We start from the raw sequence: 15,324 nt of genomic DNA, 5'->3' as shown, positions 1-15,324 counted from the left end.
CATGGAGGCTGGAAAACTACTGTACAGCTTTTTGCTAGTTTCTCTTTGTTCTAGCCCCTTTACCAACCCCAGGTTCTTAGCCCGAGTACTATAAATGATTTACAAATCAAAATTTAAAAGAAATAAAAGCTTTACATACATATATACTTTGTCTTATTTTAAAGATATAAGGAATAAAGTAATATGAAAGTATGATATGTAGAGAGAATAAATCAAGAAGAGGAAGAGATGCGTAAGTAGCAGTCTTTTCACACAGAGCTATTTAGTACAGTGGTACCTCTGGATGCGAACGGGATCCGTTCCGGAGCCCCGTTCGCATCCTGAGTAGAATGCAACCCGCGACTGCGCATGCCACGATTCGCCGCTTCCGCGCATGCGCGTAACGTCATTTTGAGCGCCTGCACATGCACAAGTGGCGAAACCCGGAAGTAACGTGTTCCGTTACTTCCGGGTCGCCGCGGAGCATAACCTGAAAACGCTCAACCTAAAGCATATTTAACCCAAGGTATGACTGTGTATAAAATAATGTAATCCAACAGTAGAGTTTATCTCAATTCCAGTTGATTTAAAAAATAAAATAAAAAATAAACCAAGGAGTTAGTTCCACTTGTTGTTGCTTCAATGTCCAGTAGAAATAAATTTAGGTATTTCAATATAGTTTTAATTCTATAATAATCCAAAGTAATTTTGCCAGAATATAGCTATGTTCCACTTTTTTATTCTTGAAACTTGACACAATGTTTAGTCTCAGTTGTTTTCTCCAATATCTCAAGCTTCTTTGAATATGAAAGTATTAATAACTTCCCAAATTAATCAGAGTCAATTAATTCCACCAGGTTTGTTCTAAAAATCAAATATATATGTCCAAGTTCAATACTGGTGTAACTATAATCACAGGTCAAGGTCAAGTTTAAATACAGCCTCAAGTTCAGGTCAAATTTAATTCAAGTTAAAAGTTTTAAAAATCCATAAAATATCCAGATTGGTATTTTAAAAGCTATGTAGATTCCTTGTCCATTAGCTGGCTTTAACTCCAAAAATTAATCCACAGTTTTTTCCACTTGTAAAGGTTCTCATGTGATATAAAATACCCACAGACAGGAGTAGACTTCCTTTTTAGCCTCCTGTTTTTTGCTGGATTAATTAAATTAAAAGTATTATTGAGAGATTGTTCTCCTCACCTTTGTAATTTGGCTTGGCGTTATTTGGAATGATAGTCTGCTGCTGGCGGTTCAGAGGCTTCGCTCTGCAGAGTCGCGCTGGTGCCTAAACCACTGGCTTTTTGCTCGGCTCCCCCCCCCCTTCCCACACCTTTTGGTACAGGGGCAGAGACCAGAGCTACCGAGCTGCCGTTTGCGGTCTGCAGGATCCCTTGACACCTCAAACACCTTTTTGAGGCTTTTGGGGGGATACACTTTGCCTCAGAGCTTCCCCCGATCCTCTGCAGAGTCCGAGTTTGACAGAGCTGTCAAATTCGCGGTCCATCCACCATTTCACAGCTATCTGGAAGTCTAGAAGATATGATTATCAATGTTCCCCGTCCTGGGGCCCTCCAGATGTTTTGCACTGCAGCTCAGATTCTGAACCACAGGCAATGCTGAAAGGGGCTAATAAAAGTGATAGTCCAAAACATCTGGAAGGTGCCAGGTTGGGGAATGCAGATCTAAATGCCCCTTCACCATATACAAAAATGTGTGAGTGCAGTAAGCAAATGTAGCAGAATATGTAAACACATGGAAAGCACTATTAATGTTTGGGTCTGATTAAAATAGTGACTGCACTAATAAATTCAGCACTTGTGATGCATCAATTAAATGGGAATTAAAAACATGTATGCATGATAATTTGTTTAAAACTAATTATACTGGTTGCCAAGTTTGTACTGAAATTAATAAAGCATAATGGGAAGGGGATGCTTACTTGATAAAGGGTGCATAGACCATTATCTTTGCCTGCGTATAAAAGGACTCATCTGTCCTTAAATATGGCCATGATGAAACCAGAAATCAAACCAAAGTAGCCACAGGGAGGCATATACGGAAGATGGCTCCTGCCTGGGCCTCAGAGTGCGGGGCCAGCAGAAAAGCCAGTGCTGGGCGACCCATTTATCATATGTGTAGAAAGGTAAATGTCATAAAATGGAAGCGGCCGTCTCCCAAGAAAACAGCTTTACACTGCTTATTAATGGCTCTCAGGAATTCATTCACGTGTGGTTAATTAAATCCTGACACCAACAAGCTTTTTAAAGAAATGAATGGATTCAGTATAAACACAGATAGTTTAGCACCACAGGGATCTCTAACATTCATCTTCCATGAAAAAGATGTGCTAATTGCTCCCTTAATCATCAGGTTCTTAATGATATTTTGACACAAGGAAAATCAGTGTGTCTTCACAAAGACATCTGCAGTAAAAAGAATAGTCAATGAAGAAACTGAAAGCCTATAGAAGACACTTTCCAATTGCCTCTTATGCTGCAGCACAGCAGAGCACACCTGGCCCCATCGAGGTCCCACAAACCCCGCCAGTCAAGGCCTTAGCATCGCCTGAGGACCCCTCTCTCCCAGCTGGAGAGATGTGGAACAGGCTGACACAGTGCAAGACTAAGGGCAATGCTCAGGCATTCTGGACACACTTCCGCGGGAAGTAAACCCCAATGAAGTCATAGAACTGCACTGTAAAGCAGTATCTTCAGCAGGTGTATCTCCAAACAACCCTCTTCATCTGCAAAAGAGCACTGGGTTGCCCTAAGGCGAACAAATCACAGATTCCCTCTCTTCTATTAGCTACATTCACACTATTTAACCATTTTTTCCAGCCTCCAACCTGTCATTCTCAGCTGGCCACTAGTGCCCTTCCGCACTGCAATCAAGCTACACAAAAGCCTAGAGAGATGAAAATCTCTTCCCTTGAAGCAACACAATAGCATTCAGAATAATGTAACAACCTAGTACTCTAGTGCAGCCCTGCAATGAGGGAGTGAGACCAAAGAAACCTCAACTCAGGAAGCCATTTAAAGACACGAGGGGGACAAGAGACCAAAAGGAGCAGACGCAATTAGCAAGATAAGGAGGACTTTGGAATCTTTCTCCACTTCAGTTACTATGAATTGTTGCTTTTTCCTTCTTCAAACATCACCACCACAACTCTGCTTCCTGCAGGTGAAGACACTCCCTCGCCTCCCTTGGCAGTTCAGCTGCCTGAGGCTAGAACTGTAGGCAACGCCGTCAGAGAATCATAAAACTGTAGAGTTAGAAGGGACCCCCAAGGTTCATCTAGCAGGATGGATTTGATTTAAATCAAATTGATTTAAATCACTAGTCAGTAAGACTTGATTTAAATCATTTTTTTACAGGAATCTTTTGCCCAACATGGGGCCCAAAGACCCTGAGATAGAAGTCTCAATCTGACAATGTTTAACTCTTCCCCTTTGGGATTCAACATGAACACACAAATAGTCAAGTGAAGCAGAAATTTTGTCCATTTCACCAGTGTAGATTCTCACCCTCTCCGACATTCTCTCTCTCTCTCTCTGCTGGCACCATTCTTCAAAAGGGCGGGTGTCTGCACTGGTGCACATGCTAACGTTTTGATGAAGAATGACACAGGGGAAATTGACCTTAAAAGTTTCACCCTGTGGAGACCAGAAAGAGGGAAAGTAGAGAAAGTGGCCTTGCTGTAAATGCTCATGGGAGAAAGGGCATGAAAGGGAGCAATGCTGAGTCAAGAGGCCTTTAGACCAAGGAGGCATTTCTATACAGGAAGAAGAGTTTAAAATGTGAAAAGAACTTCCCCAAATCTGTCAAACTCTAACTTACAAACCTGATTTAAGCATATTTAAAACTGTATTTTAAATGTGGCAGGTGTGAAATTGGTGGCAGCACACTGTTCACGCAGCCCTGATGCCATTGCATTGTATCGCTGGGATCTACCAATCAGGGGTGGGGGGGGGGCATACAGACTTTCTTCATCTCTAGGAGTGGTGGTGTAAGCCCACCCTGAAAGAGCTGGACATGGATCTCAGAATTCCCCGAGTCATTGCTATGTATTTTTAGCTATCTGGTGCCTTAAGCTCTGGTTTCAAACCAAGTTGCTCTAACTTGAAGAAGAAGAAGAAGAAGAAGAAGAAGAAGAAGAAGAAGAAGAAGAGGAGGAGGAGGAGGAGGAAGAAGAGCAGCAGCAGCAGCCAGGAAAAGCGACTTGGTGAGCAGGTCTACCACTCCGTGGGCCAGGGGAGGATGCTCCCCTACTTTCCTTGGGGACCCATTTGCCTTATATCGGGTGTTGGAGGGACCAGAAGGAGATCCTCTGAAATGGAACGGGGAACCTGGGAGATGCATCCCCATCGCTAACCATTTCAGAGGTATGTACTGTAAGTGGAAGAACTCTTTGGATCAAGGTCAATTTTTCTCAGGCAATGTTGTAGCACAGCATTTTGAGATTCCCGTTTTGCAGGGGATTGGACTAGATAATTCTCAGGGTCTCTTCCAACTCCACAATTCTATGAATCTATGTAAAACAGCTCTCCTGTGAGTGGAAGTTGCCTTCCACACACACAAGGATGGCTTTGGACAAAAGTCTGCTTCCAATTTCACATTCCATTTCGTTCTCTCCCCCCACCCCATAAACACACACTTGCAGAATCGAAGCATACTCACAGCCTGAAATATATCTTTTCTCTGCACTGCAGGCAATACTGAGATCGCTTCCCTCTGGGGTCCCCTGTTTGTGCTGTTTCTAACATTACGCATGTCTAGAAATGACAAAAGCGCAGGCACCAAAACGCCACAGAAGCGAGTCGCAACAACGACTCTATTCCATGGAGATCATAACTCTTGGTGTGTGCGTGAGCCTCGGCTGCATAAATTAGCCTTCTCAATGCAACTTTGTTTTTTTCTCCCACTCCGACTTGTCTAATCAGATTCCAATCATACAAAGAAAATTACACAGCTGCTTAACATTCCTGCTTTCATTGACTTCAATGCAGACAAGGCGTCCGCTGGCTAAATATCTTCCCTGTTGGTTTATGTAGGATCAGGGCATTAGGTCAGTGTCAGCCTCTCTGAAAGAAAGGGGACTATCAGCTCTCTGCGTGTGCACAATGGACAAATCCATGCTGATAGAGATCCTGGCATAAGCAACCAGACACTGAGACCGCCTTTAATTCCTGCCATTGTTACATAGGTGTCACTGACAGATATTAAAGCTGACGGGAAAGGTCACAAAACCTCCTCAAAGCTGGCTGCATTTGCAAGAACTAAAGGGGCCTGCAGTCTAGGCACACCAACTTCTAGTTTAGGAGCTCACATCTGCCTTTTCATTTTTCTTCCATTTGGGCCAGGCATGTTCAGAATCCAAGAAGTCTCTTACATGGACACAAGTTGAAGCACCCCACTTGTGGGCAAGCCTTAACCATGCCGAAATAGACTCTACCCTGAAAAGTCACGTAACCAGGGCTTTTTCCAGCTGGAACTCAGTTCTGGCACTTCTCATGTGGGCGCCATTGTCTTTATAAGACAATAATATCCTGCAATCGGATATTATTATTAAACTTTTCTTGGTTTACAAAGGTATGCGCAATGTCTCTTTTTCAAGCTAGGAACCTCTTTTCTCTCTCTAGAAAAATAGCACTGTGTGTAACCAGAGACCATCCTCTGCTGTGAAGTGACACATTTGTTTGTGGAATTTGTATCTTACATTTCCACCATAAGACGATCAAGGCAGCTTACAAATATAACAAAACGGAAGTGAAAAACCAAACAAGCAAAACATAAATGTAATCAAACAAAGCCATCCAGAATTGTCCCTGGAAAGTCACTTTTCTTCTTTAAGTTTTCAAAGTTTTTAACCCAGCTCAAGGTTGTCACCTGAACTAGCCAGATGTTTAACTGATAATCAATCTGAGTCAGTTCATCATTTGAAAAATTAGACTTTAGAGCCGTCTTGCCCCAAAATGGCAACTAGACATTCTGCTTTGCCAACTGTAACCTTGGTTTAAGGAACCATTTGGCCCCTTGCTTATATGAGTTTCTAACTCTGTGCATCAACCTTTTTATATATGCTTCTTGCAAATTTATCTTATTAAACATTTGTTTGGGGTCTTAAAAATTTTTTTGGGTCATGTTCGGATGTCACAAAGGCACTCCAATCTGTGCTGAGCCAAGCTACCTTCTGTTGGAAATGAGCTGCATTGTTTTTTTCCTAAGCCAAGTCCTGCAGGAATCATTGTGGGCTTGGCCAAAGCAAATTGAGTGCAGCTCCACAGCAACCTGACTGCTGTCCCTGTGTATGTCTTTATACGCCCCCAGTTTTCAACAGAACAATTCCAGCCCATGAATGCATTTGCAAACAAAGACGTTGAGTCCTACACAGTTAATATTAGGACTTTAAAATACTTTGGAAACTGATAAGCCGATAACAGTGTTTACAACAGATAGCACTGTAATTTTTGCAATTAAAATGAATACTTCTGTTCTATTGTGTCCTTTCACAAAGAACGTTTCTGTATATAGAGTGATATCTTCTGCACTGGCTTGCCTACCATCAGACAGGGTCTGTTCTTAAATACAAAATAACCCAATAACTTTAACAGCTGCTGATGTTATCACAGTACTGGATAGGTCTTATCTTGATTTCATGTCTGCTTAAATTTTAACAATTCTTCTGGAGCAACTAGGGGGACAAATATTGGCACATTTATGTGAAATTTCAGAAACCTGCTTCTGGATCCAGCCCTCTCATTTTGAAATATACTATTATTGGCAAGTTCACCTCTGGGCAGATCCCCCAGGGACAACAGAACTGTGGCAGGCGTCCTCCCTTCAGAGGCTGCCCAAAGAATTCCAAAAGAAGGTGTAACCTCTTGCCAATAAATAGGTGCAGCAGTTTTGAAGCATTTTAGGATTAGCCAGGACTTGAACTGGGAGCCTCCTGATCTATGCCCTGGTGTCCCTTGGGATGAATGAGTGACCTCCCAAGTCTCTGTGTGGCTCCCACCCCGCCTGCCCAGTCAAGCTAATAGTTGGACAAATCTATCCATTTGGGTTTCTCTCAGATTATCACTTCTCCGATCTCAAATTCAATTTGTCACATTTCCACATCAATTTGCCATTTTTTAAAAAAAGTTTGCATGAAAATTTGCATGCTAAAATGCATTTTGGTATGTTATTTTAACTAATTATACATTTGTGTATGAGCTTTCCCCTATTATTATAAAAACATTAACTGATAGAATTCTACAGGATGTGGTATTAGTGTGTGAAAACAGTCCCAATCTGATGATTCCCCAGAAGCTGGAGATATCAGGTGCCATCCTGGCGCCCAGGCATCTTCGCTTGGTCACAGGTGCCTAATGCTCCGGGCGCCTGGCTAATTTCGACACTGGCTGCACAGCAGCAATACATGTTCACAGTTAAACATAAAGCGCCAATGAAAACAGTAGAAAATAATCATTCAAGTGGCAGGCTGCAACAGCTGCAAAGGCCTCTTGGCCTAAAAAAGTCTTCCAGAGACACCTGAAAGTCGAAAGGGGAAGTGCCTGCCATTTCTCTGCTGAAAGAGTGTTCCACAGCATGGGATCAGTGGTGATAAATGCCTGGTTTCTTGCTGAGCCAAATTGGGCCTCTGTAACTTTGAGATGACTAACAGCTCTCCTCTGGATGATCTCCAGGATCTGGCTGGGATGTCAGAGCTGGGATCCAAACCCCAAAATCTTGGCACTAGAACTCCCGGCGAGGTTTGGAGCTTTGCCTCTGGCCTTACCTAGGTGCCACATAACCCAGCTTCATTAGGGGGATGAAATGCCCCATACTGGCATTTCCAGAGGAAGGTCTCCTTTAAAACCCCCACTAAATTTGGCATAACATTGAAGGGGGAAAAGAAGGAAAATGGAGAGCGGGGATTCCTCATACCCCAACAGCTTATAGTCAGTGTCCTGAAGTGGTACTGCAATGAGGCTGGGGTGGGGCAGGAACCCTTCCCTGCATTGAATGGGGAACGTTCAAGAGGGAGGAAAGTAACAAGGAAACATTTCCCCCTTCTACTCTCCACAAACCTCCTCTACCCATAATGTGTTATTCACATTACTATCCAAACACAGCAGGGAGAGGGGATGTGGGGAAAGTGATTTTCCTCTCTGTCCACATACCTCGCTTCTCCTGAGCACCAAAACCAGGGTGGCGTAATGGTTGGAGTGTCTGATGAGGACCTGAGAGAGCAGCGTTGGAATCCCCACTCAGCCACGGAGCCCACGGGGGAACCTCGGGCCAGGCACCACCTCTCAGCCTAACCTACCTCAAGGGGTTGTTGGGAGGAGGAAATGGGGAGGAGGAGAACCATGTACACCACCTCAAACTCCTCGGAAGATAAAGGCGGTACGTCTATAGATGGAACAAGCCCTACTGAAAGCCTCATGTTCCAGACTAACTGGGTCCTTGAGGAGGAACACTCCTGTTTTTTGAATGGATGGGGAACCTTTTTCATTCCCATCTGCACTACCTGCCAGGGGTGTGGCCAGGGCAAAAGAGGGTGGAGCAATGAAGGTAAATCCCACCTTTGTTTCTACACACATCCTCCAGGCAGATAAGCAAGGGGCATCATCATCCAGCAAAGAAATGAAACAAAACAAACTCAGGCTGAGGGCCAGTTAGGGAGGCTTGGAGGGCCACATCCAGCATTAGGTTGCCCACTTCTGTGTTAGGGATAGGAGTACACTGCAAAACATTGTCAGAGGTCAGCACCTTTAGCTTAAAATAACCACAGATACAGGTGCTCCTGAGAAACAAAACCACATGTCACCTGCATTATTTGCACACATTATTTTGCAACAGAAATAAGAGGTATAGCACATTAAAAAAAGAAACATATTGATAAATTCCACAGGAAAAAGACAAAAGAATAGTGCACAAGTTCATCACATTTCAACCACAAGCATTATCATTCCTATTTCAACTATGTCGCTAAAGTTCCATCAACTATTATATGCAGAGGCTGGGATCAATGAAACCACAAGAAGAAATCCATACTCATCTCTGCCCACAAAAAAATGGTGTCCAAACAAGATTTGCCCTCCCCGTCCGCTTGCCTGCTTGAGTGTTGGTGGCCTGGAGGCAGCCTAGATCAGCCTTTCTCATCCTGCTGCCCCTCCAGATGTTTTGAACTACAACTCCCATCAGCCCAAGCTGGAGGGCACCAGGTTGAGGAAAGGCCAGTAGTAAAGGCCAGCTTGTCTGCCAAGGAAACTCTATTGTGGCTGCAGAGGCATCTGATACATCCAGGGGCAGTTGTTCCCAAGCTTTCCCCCCTCATGGACCCCTCTGAAAATTGCTGATTGTCTTTGGGGGGGCACTTAATTCTTTTTCTGCCTGTTGCAGCAATTCTAATGTGCTGTGCTAGATGCTGTATGATTTTTAATTGTATTTTTATTGCTTCTCTGTTATCTATTGTATTTTATTGCATTACAATCAATGCAACGTGATTCATGAAATAAAAGCAGCAATAAAAATACAATTCAAATCAATATGAATATTGGATGCAATGGATGTGCCACCCCGTCTTCAGCTACAAATCCCCAGACATGCTGTGCACCACCTGAATGAAGTTCACAGAACCAACACCCTGTGTGAAATGAGAATGCCCCAACCGAGAGCAAACCTCACACTTCTCTGAACTGCAGCTAAACGCTAGAGAAGGAAAACTGGTGAGCAAACCATTTTCCCAGGAAATTTGTCTGCTGTTACTGATCTTCCAATCCATAACCTTGCAGATGAGCAATGGCGCAGTCAGGTAATTTTAGCCTCTGGAACCAATGGTCTCATGACAGGAGGGAATGCATATTACCACACTTACTTCAAAATGTGGTCAGCCACCCCTGCTGCATTTTGAGAACTCTCCTGTTGGTTCTGCCAGGACCCCGGCCCCAAAGACCTGCTCCGATGGAGTCACTGTGGATCAGTCTCCAAACAGCCCTGGCATTTACCAGAGCAGTTTGAAAGCGGCTGAAGTAAACAAAGTTCACAGCTGAGAAGTATCAAGAGCATGGGCTTAGTCGTAAGAGCATAAAGGGACAGAGCAACCGCCCACAAGCAATTTTCAAGGGCCACGTCTGAACCAAAACTCCTCTGTCGCCTCCCTCACTCCATGGCAACCACCTGATCCCACTGCTACCCTCCAGTTTTCTTCTCATATCCATAACTAATCTCATTTCCCCACATTTTATTCACCCTTCCCTCAGGCTACCAGGACCTTTTGTCTGCCTTTGCTTTTTAAAAGGTGTGGGGGTTTTCCTAGCTGTAATTATAAAACAATTAAGATATTATATTACTTTTGAATAAACAACATGAGACCAGCTGCCTTTTGCTCTGTCAGCTAGCAGCAGCTTCCTGAACTATCCCATCCTAGCTAGTCATTATAAGAACTGTAACTTGAAGAGTTGGTGGCCAAGTTTCTTTTTTTCTTTCTCCACCGCCATTCCCCTTTCCTTTTGTGCTATGTATTTTAGATTGCAAGCCAGGAACACTCTTGGTTTTTATTGATCTGTGAATGTGAGAAAGCTTTAAATAAATCATAAACAACTATAAAGGCACAATAATCAAGATGCAATTAACATTGCCAATTAGGAGAAAGGCATGCATTTATAAGTTACATGGACCACTGGAAATTGCAGAATGCCCAAAAAAGTATACATTTCCTACGACAGAGACACAAAACTTTTGACCAAAGAGAGACCCAAATGTACGGAAATCCCCATCTGCCTGCATAGCTTCACACCTAATTTTTACAAAGAACTACCGTTATTTTTCAGCAGGAATTGAGGATATTTTTAAACAAATGCATGTCTTTTTTTCTGTTTCCCTGGAGCATTTGGGCCTTCCTTCGCCACTTGCTTTTCAAGAACAGCAAAAGCCCATCTGCCCAGGAAGTGTATCAGCAGCTCCTGCAGTCAAGGATTCCTTGGGGCAGCTTTCCAAAGCTGTATAGGGCTGTTTGCTGAGGGGCACAAGAGAATGAGCTTATCAGGCAGGGTGGGGAACTTGGCGAAAAGCTGTGTCTTCAGTACCTAATTTTACCTGCAAAGGCCTGTTTGGGCTCCAAGATTCCTCAGATTTTTGGAGGGATTCAGAAGAGCAGACTGCCACCTGTTCTTGGCTGGTCAATCCTGCAACGCTCCAGGCTAGATGTTTAAAACTAGTCTACCATGAACAGCTGGCAAAAACTATATGTCACAGAGAGGTCAGTTTGAAATATGTTTTGGCACGCCTGATAGAACACTCATTCTTTCAAGTCAGCAATACTTTGCAGAGACAAATTGGAAAAGACAAAACCCATGTGCCTTGTGTTTTATAGCCGATTTCACAAGAGAATGCAAAGGAGAGTAGCATGGAAGAGAAAAAGCCAATTGATTCTCTCTAGCGTATTTTTATCTTATTATCATTATTTGTTAAATTAGTTTGTGACTTTATCTTGCCCAATGCCATATTAAAGAAATACAAATACACATACTGAGGCATTTGAGAGTGTGGGAGGATAAGAATCATGACTCTTCTTTAGCAATTAAAATATTTTAATGCCTTGCTCATGCGACAATACAACAAGCGCTCATAATGTTGATCAGACACTCAGCTTAACTGTTAGACTTTGTCAAGACCTGCCAGGACTCAAATCCTGGTCTATTGGCCGATGCTGCCTGCTGAGCTGGTCCTGGAAAATCCTGAGGTCTGCAGTTCCAGAATGGGGGTTGTCCTCTGTGACGGAAGAGGCACTGCTCGGACGCTGAGACAGAATGAAAGACGGAGGGCAAATAAGGCTACACTGCAGACTGTAGCATGGGATCATTCACAAAAAGCCACAGGGTCTCCCTAAGTTGGTTTGGAGATAAAAGCTCGTGGAAATGGCTTTCTGGCCTGAGAAACGGGCTACCTTTGTCTCTCGCCCACCTGGCTCACTGTCTCCTTGCGCTGCCTCCAGCCTGCTTGCTCCACTGCCCATCCCTACAACCTCCCTTCATCCTACTCAGCTCAGACCAAACTGTGTCTTCTACCTCTGCCAGTGCATGGCTTGGCTTCTGGGCACCCCTTTCCATGAGAAGCCTTGAGCTTCTCCTATGGGATGCCTCCTATGGGATGCTTCTGCCATGGTTGCCTGCGGTGGGAGTGAGGAACCTTCAGACCGCAAGTCCAATTCTCTGGTGCTGTCAGCAGATGGCCAGGAGCACAGGGTTACATCCTGCCTTGGCTGCACACATCTTTTTCCATGATGGAACAGGCTTGCTCAGCCAAGGTGGCAGGATTTAATTCCTGCTCATCGAATGTTTTGATCTCATCTCATCAGTAGCAGGTTTTTGGAGGCTCGGGAGGGGGGAGCTGTCTGAAAGCCCTTGGCTCTGAGCCTTCCTCCTCTGGGGTTTCCCTTGGGGGCTCCTCAGCTGGTACCTCCCACCACTCCTCTCCATCCAACCAGTGCATGACAGCTGAGCCCACCCACCTGTCGAATTTGGCCTGCCAGGGGCTGGGAGATAATAATCTGGCCCACAGACCATGAAAGTTTATCCACCCAGGGAATGAGTCTTTGGACCAAGGTAGCAGCATGCAAGTGCTTGACCAGCTAATGCAGTCTTACAAAGAAGCACAGCATCCTGATCATGGAAAGTAAGTCATCACTCGATGCTGCAGTCACATAGATACATCAGTGCATGTGTGATCTGGCCCTTAACCCTACTCAGAAATTACTGGTATATGACGTTACAAGAGCCAGAATCTAGTACTAAAAGAGTTTTAGAACTAATTCAAGAATTTGGTCAGGTGGCAGGATTCAAATTGAACAAGTCAAAAACTAAGGTTTTAGAGAAAAACTTAACATTGACTGAAAGAGAGAAGTTTCAGAGTGAAACAGATTTAACTGTGGTTAAGAAAGTGAAATACCTGGGGATTAACATGACAGCTAAAAATGGGAATTTGTTTAAAGATAACTATGAAAAATGCTGGATGGAAGTGAAAAAAGATTTAGAAATTTGGTCAAACTTGAAGCTTTCCTTGTTGGGTCGAATTGCAGCTATAAAGATGAATGTTTTGCCTAGAATGTTGTTTTTGTTCCAAACATTGCTAATTGTGGACAAGATGGACTGTTTCAAGAAGTGACAGAAAGACATTTCTAAATTTGTCTGGCAGGGCAAGAAGCCCAGAATAAAATTTAAGATATTAACTGATGCAAAGGAAAGGGGTGGATTTGCCCTGCCAGACTTTAAACTTTACTATGAATCAGCAGCATTCTGCTGGCTGAAAGACTGGCTGCTTCTTGAGAACACAGACATTTTGGATTTAGAAGGTTTAAACAATGTCTTTGGGTGGCATGCATATTTGTGGTATAACAAGGTTAAAGCACATAAAGCATTAAAAAACCATATTGTTAGGAAAGCATTGTTTAATGTTTGGATTAGATATAAAGATTTATTGGAAAATAAAACCCCAAGGTGGTTGTCACCAATGGAAGCGAAAGCTCAGAAAAAGCTCAATATGGAGGCCAGATGGCCGAAGTATTGGGAAATTTTGGAACAAGAAGGAGATAGACTGAAACTGCAGAGTTTTGAGAAACTAAAAAACAAAGTGCAAGACTGGCTTCATTATTATCAGATAATGGAGGCTTACAATTTGGATAAGAAAGTTGGATTCCAGGTGGAAAAATCTAAATTGGAAACAGAACTGTTAGAACCCAAAACTAAGATTTTGTCAAAAATGTATAACTTGCTGCTGAAATGGAACACTCAGGATGAGACTGTCAAATCAGTTATGATTAAATGGGCACAAGATGTTGGACATAACATTATGTTTGCTGACTGGGAACAGTTGTGGACCACTGGGATGAAATTTACGGCATGTAATGCCTTAAGGGAAAATATTATGAAAATGATATACAGGTGGTACATGACCCCAGTCAAGCTTGCAAAAATTTACCATTTGCCCGATAATAAATGTTGGAAATGTAAAGAAAATGAAGGTACATTTTTTCACCTTTGGTGGACGTGCCCCAAGATCAAGGCTTTCTGGGAAATGATTTATAACGAATTGAAAAAGGTATTTAAATATACCTTCTTGAAGAAACCAGAAGCTTTCCTCTTGGGCATGGTCGGCCAGTTGGTGTTAAAAAAGGATAGAATTTTCTTTATGTATGCTACAACAGCAGCAAGAATACTCATTGCAAAGTATTGGAAGATGCAAGATTTACCCACTTTGGAAGAATGGCAGATGAAGTTGATTGACTGTATGGGATTGGCAGAAATGACTGGCAGAATCCGTGACCAGGGAGAAGAGTCGGCAGAAGAAGATTGGAAAAAATGTAAGGACTATTTACAGAAATATTGTAAAATTAAGGAATGTTGAATGATGTTGGATTGAAATTAAGTGGTTTTTAGCTGTAATGGTATAAAGGAATATGAAAAAATGGTTTTTTATAAGTAAAAATTTAAGGTTATAATAACCTAAGATGTTGGATAGAAAATAAGGTGTTTTTATAAGCTGTAATGCTTTGAGATAAGGATTTGCTGAACAAATAATTTGAATTGGACTACAAGAAGGGGAGGTATGAGGAGGTCAGGGAAATATGTCATTGAAAACTAAGTATTGTGAACTATATGTGTTTTTAAACTTTTTTGTTTGTTTTTTTGTTTGTATAAAAATTGGAAATTTTAATAAATATCTTTTTTTTAAAAAAAAGAAATTACCGGTATATGTCTGACCAAGCCCATGCGAAAAACAAAGTGCTGCTTGCTTGTTGGTTATTTATTTACTTACTTGAAACATTTCTGCCCCACTGTTTGAGTAAAAGCCTCCCATAGCAGTTAACATAATTGCACACTTAAAATAACAACAACTCCCTCCAAAAGCAAACTTGAGTGCAGAGTGCCTGCAGTTTTGTGGTGAACAGTACTGAGGAACAAGAGGAAGGTATCAGAATGTTCAGAGTAACTCCAATGTCTACAGGAGATTAAAAAAAATATTTAGGAGGGAAAAACTAAGGGGGCAAAGAACTTGCTCAAGAGCTCAGTTGCTTAGAACATGGTGTTGATAATGTCAAGGTTTCAGGTTCAATCCCAGTAAGGGGCAGCTGCAAATTCCTGCATTGCAAGGGGCTGGACTAGATGATCCTCAGGGTCCCTTCCAATTCTACGATTCTAAAAAAGAAAAGAAAAGAAACCACCCATCCCAAATAGCCGAATGAGGCCTGAGTACACTCAGTGACCACGAAATAGTGAGACTCTGTTGGGGAAACAAGAAAGAAAACTGGAAGAGATAGAGAATATGATGCAGTGCCCTGAAGGAAAGTGTTGCTTTC

At 42.7% G+C, this 15,324-nt stretch overlaps 1 protein-coding gene across 6 annotated transcripts in view; it reads right to left on the bottom strand.

Annotated features, from left to right (window-relative positions):
• The window catches only part of SEMA5A (semaphorin 5A), a 163,443-nt gene that overhangs the window by 143,461 nt on the left and 4,658 nt on the right, over positions 1 to 15,324 (bottom strand). The window contains exon 1 of one of the 6 annotated variants that reach the window (XM_053397506.1): positions 4,659 to 4,749. The exons of the other annotated variants lie outside the window; for them this stretch is intronic. The gene's annotated coding sequence lies outside the window, so the exon portion shown is untranslated. Of the gene's footprint in view, positions 1 to 4,658; positions 4,750 to 15,324 lie in introns of those variants that run through there. 6 annotated transcript variants of the gene reach the window in all.

This window comes from Podarcis raffonei, chromosome 7 (assembly GCF_027172205.1).
Source record: "Podarcis raffonei isolate rPodRaf1 chromosome 7, rPodRaf1.pri, whole genome shotgun sequence".
Classification (NCBI taxonomy): Eukaryota; Metazoa; Chordata; class Lepidosauria; order Squamata; family Lacertidae; genus Podarcis; species Podarcis raffonei.
Note: the sequence above shows the minus strand (reverse complement) of the source record. Positions and strands in the feature narration are given on the sequence as shown.